This window comes from Desmodus rotundus, chromosome 7 (genome assembly GCF_022682495.2).
Source record: "Desmodus rotundus isolate HL8 chromosome 7, HLdesRot8A.1, whole genome shotgun sequence".
Classification (NCBI taxonomy): domain Eukaryota; kingdom Metazoa; phylum Chordata; class Mammalia; order Chiroptera; family Phyllostomidae; genus Desmodus; species Desmodus rotundus.
The window spans coordinates 14,165,526-14,170,382 of NC_071393.1; the positions used below are offsets into that span (position 1 = coordinate 14,165,526).

At 42.9% G+C, this 4,857-nt stretch overlaps 1 long non-coding RNA gene across 1 annotated transcript; it reads left to right on the plus strand.

Annotated features, from left to right (window-relative positions):
- Positions 1-249: 249 nt before the first annotated feature.
- Positions 250-4,857, plus strand: LOC139441075 (uncharacterized). Its single transcript, XR_011651464.1, has 3 exons — positions 250-435; positions 3,166-3,301; positions 4,325-4,857. It is a non-coding gene; the product is annotated as an uncharacterized lncRNA (long non-coding RNA).

Sequence of the window (4,857 nt, forward strand, 5' to 3'; positions counted from 1 at the left end):
GGGATAGCAGCAAAATCATTGTAAGAAAGGAAATAAAAGGCATAAAACACCTGCAGCATTTAGGATCAAGGGACTTCCCAGAGGCGGCAGAAGTCCGCGGCGCCTGCCAGCTGTAGAAGGCGGCGAAGTGCGGAAGGCCAGGCAGAGAGGAAATGCGCAAGAGAGGCTTGGCCCGGAGGGGGAGGGGTGCTCTATAGGCTACCTGGGAATTTGAGGCTTCATTTACTTGACATTGAAGACTTTAAACATGGCAGTAACATTCTCAGGTTTCCATATTGGAAACTTTTTTTTTTTTAATGACATAAATCAGAGAAACCCAGCGAGGAGAGAGTGTGGTTCTGTGCAAGTGTCCGTGGCGTGGAAACAAGAGGAGAGGAGTTTGAAAAGTGATTCGGAGTAGACCCTACTGGGCTGGTGAGCACATGGATCTGGCAGGTGAGAAAGAAAAAGGGGCTCAACATCACTAATCACCAGGGAAATGCCGATCAAAACCACCATGAGATATTACCCTACACCTGTTTCGATGGCTATTAACAAAAAGGCAAGAGGTAAGTGTTGGCGAGAATGTGGAGAGAGGGGAATTCTAGTGCCCTCTTGGCGGGCATGTAGACTGATACAGTCATTGTGGAAAACAGTATGCAGGGTCCTCAGAAAATTAGAAGCTGCCCTGGCTGGTGTGGCCCAGTGGATTGGAGGGGGCTGCGACCGTGCTTGGGAGTGCATAAACATCATTCGCAGCCCAGCCACATGATGGTCTCCGAGTGATTCTTCTTTAGCTTTTCTTTAAATCTCTAGATAAGTAGTTGCTTCTAATAAATAATTCTTAATTTTTTGTTTTAAATTTTCCTAGTAATTATTACTCAAACACCAAGCCCTCCGCGACTTGCCTCAATCGCCTCTCTATACTTGCAGACACATCAAGTATCCTACCTACTCTTTTCTTCTCGTTCTCCCAGAGCCTTCGGCCTCTCGCAGACTGCCGTGCTGCTCTGCACGCTTGGGGCCCACCCACAGCCAGGAAATCCCTTCCCCTCATTCTTGGGTTATAGCCCCGGTTTCCAGGATTCCATATCACCGTCTTTCTTGATTTACTCCTTCTTCCTTCTTCCAGGCAATTAAATTCTCAAGGAAGTTCCTGAGAAAGACAGGAGACAAATTTATTGTGAATTTGCACATTTGAAGATGTCTCTACTCCAACTTTTCCTAAACTGATCCTCTGGCTTTAACACACATATGGGTTGGAAATAACACTCCCAAAGCCATAGATTCGTGGCCTTCTGACTTCCACCGTTACCGCTGAGAAGGCTGAAGTCATTCTTGAACCTTTGGATGTGACCTGTTTTTCCTTTGTCCTCAGCATTTCAGAAATGCCTCCACAATGTACTATTGTATGTAGAGCTATTTTTCTCTTTTTGTCCATTGTGATTGTGAGCCTGATTAATCTGGTCATTGATGTCTTGGATAATTTGGGAGGATTATTTCTTTGGTTTTTTTCTATTTTGTTTTCTTTTTTGGGACCTTGATTTTTGGGTTGATTCTTTCTCAGCTGATTCTTTAATGTTCTTACCTGTTCTCCCCATCTTCCATCTCTTGGTCTTTTGCTCTCCTTTTTAGGAGACTTCTTCAACTTTATGCTCAAGTTCTTCTGCTTTTGTATTTATAACTTCCAGGATATTATTTTTTTTGTTTTCTGACTGTTCCTTTTTATAGCAGTTAAGGTGTTTGCTTGTTTGTCTGTTTTTAGGTTTTTTTCACCCTAAATAGATTCTGGAAGCTCAAACTTGTTATTTCACAATGTTAGCCTATCTTGGATCAATGGTCATGTGTGATATTAGTGTGGGATTGATTTTCTTTTTATAATAAACTGATTTTTCTCAACATATTTACCAAAGAAAGCACATTTTCACCATTTACTTGTAGAACCATCTTTATTATTTGTATAGGCTTTTAAAAAATATTTTATTTGTTCATTTTAAAGAGGGGAAGGGAAGAAGAAAGAGAGGGAGAGAAACATCAATGTGTGGTTGCTTCTTGTGCACCCCCTGCTGGGGACCTGGCCTGCAACCCAGGCATGTGCCCTGACTGGGAATCAAACCAGTGACCCTTTGGTTCACAGGCCGGCACTCAATCCACTGAGCCACACCAGCCAGAACCATCTTTATTATTTATATGTGGCCTCTGACCACCTGCCTTCCCTTCTAGAAGTGGTCTCACATTCAGCCTGAGTTCTGATGCCTGACCTGCTTGTCTGCTCGCAGGGCACCCTCCTCACCTCTAATTTGTGTTGTCCCCACAACTGTCTGCTTCTAGCCCTCTGTCTAAAAACATCACCTGCTCCCCCAGCTCTAAAGGCACAGCTGCTGTCCCTAACAGATTTGTCTCTCCAAAGAGAATTAAGAAGAAAAAGACATCCCAATTTTCTAACATTTCTGGAAAAGAAAAACATCAAGAAGTTATTCTGGCATTAGGGGTAGAAACCCTGATTTGCTAGAAAATTCTTTGTTAGTCAAGAGATTGTACAACTTAAATACGAACAATGAAATTATGTAAATTGATTTTCCCAGGACCATTGTATTCGATTCGTAACTCAATGAGGTCCTCAGAATATTTTGTCTGATGAATGTCTGCGGATTCTCTTCTGATGGGTGCCTGACTCTGGTGTTTCTATGGCAATGGTCTTGATTTCCCCGAAGGACAACTGCTCCTTAACAGTGGAGAGACACTGATGAGTATGTAGCTTATTTAGTGCCTAAAATATTAAAGGCACAACTTACACAGCTTGTTGCAAGAATCAGTAGCGAGGGCTTTGTACCTGGAGGAGCATATAGCCATTGTTGTAATGCAGCCTGGAAGCTATAAACATATTTTCATAGTAACAATGTGTATTGAATTCTAGGTACCAAGAGTCTTTTATACACATTATACCAAATATTCAGGATAGTACATCACAGGTAACCTTAGGTAGAGATGAGAAACCAGAAATGCACAGAAGTCAAACACTCATGGGAGAGAGCAGGGATTCATGCCCCGCTTTTCCTCCAAAGCTCCTTATTCTCTAGCCATCATCCCGTTGGTCACTGTAACATTAATTCCTGAAAAGAGGCACTCCCTGTCTTTGAACTCACTCTCTGGTCATTTCACGACGGGGTGGTGCTTCCCTGGCAGGTCATCGTGCAGCGCTGCCTCTCAGGCAAGGACATGTCCCATGCGAAGGCCACCGGCATCCTGTGCGGGTACCAGAAGCTGCTGCCCGTGTTCCTCCTGGTGATGCCCGCGGTGATCGGCTGCATCCTGTACACAGGCAAGTCCCGCATCCATCAGTTCTCGGTTTTTTTATGCTTGAATCACAAACAGTGATTTTTAAGATGTATTAAAACCTTCATAACTAGAAAACACATTAGGTAGGAAAGTAAAAACAAAATTCCAAGTGAAAATTACAGATTGTGTAGAGGGTTGAATGCAAAAAACAAAAAAAGAGAGAGAGAATTCCATGTTTGACACTCCGTTCTCTTATCCCTTTTACCCGGCATGCCTGCCTTTTTGTGGGCATTTGAGTCTGTCTTGTCCCGTTGTCCTGAGTGACTTGGACTGACACAAGTCCAGGGGATGATGCAGGGGGCTGACAAAGAACTGGGGAACTATGCGCTAGGTGAGCTGTGGTGGTCCAGCCCAGGGCGTCACCGCCTGGGAAGGTCTTGGCGGTGCCCTGTCACGTGTTGGTCCCTCTCAGATGACTGGAGAACTGTACCCACCTTTACTGCTTTGGAATTGGGTTGTTTGGGATACTCCCATTTCTGAGTCAGCTGAGAGTAACTACTAATGTTGAAAATCTTCCTTAAAAACTTTGGCATGAAGAGTAAAGGAAATATAGCAGAGTATTTCTTGGCTAATCAAGACCTCTGGTATTTAGGAGGCAATCCATCAGCTAACACTGAATTCACTTCATGTTTTCCCAACTGGGCATCATTTATTTAGCTGAAAACTTGTTAAGATGAACATCCAGTGACCGACATCCCTTCTTATTGCAACATAGTCTATAACAATAAAGAATGTACAGATATTCAACAAGGAGGCAGTGGCCAAAGACATTATTGTACGCTATACCAATACTTGGGGAAATGAGGAAGCTATTATGTTAGATGTAAAAAGCGGATTAAAAGATATTATCTCAACAATTACTATACTTATGCAAAAAAGACATTTCTCTCTGAAAAAGGATTAGAAAGGAGTAAAAAAGGTCAAAGAAGCTAATGTGCTAAGGTGTTAGTATTCAGGGCGACTTTTATATCCATTTTTGCTATTTGTTTTCTTAATGTCGTTGTAGCAAAAATATCTCCAAGGTGTCGTGCAACTGCCACATGAATGAGACATCATCCTACACGGGGCAGTCGCCCCAACAACATCACAAGTGACACCTCTTCTCTGATGTGGGAGAAAGACATTGGGTGAAATGATTGGACACAGGACTAACTTCCTGAGTGGTGGTGGTGTTCGTGTGGTGTTTTATCTCCAGAGTTCTATGCTCCTGGGAGGATTCACGCTCTTGCGCCTTTGCTGGAGGATGGAATCAGCTCCCTCTGTTGGCTCAAAGCCTTAATTGGTCCCAAGTGTTAACCTTATTATCATCATTTTCAGATGAGGAGCAGGTGCAGGAAGTTAATGTCTATGTACTTTCCACACGTTACTTAATATTAGGAAGTGGGATCTTGGGATTCAGACTCACATTTTCCTCCATCCAAAGCTCATACTCTTAATCTGTATGTAATACTGTTTCCGCTAAACATAACATCTTAATCAGGGGAACAGGGGACATATATTTCCACCTCCGCTACTTCTCAGGGAAAATAAATGCTTTTA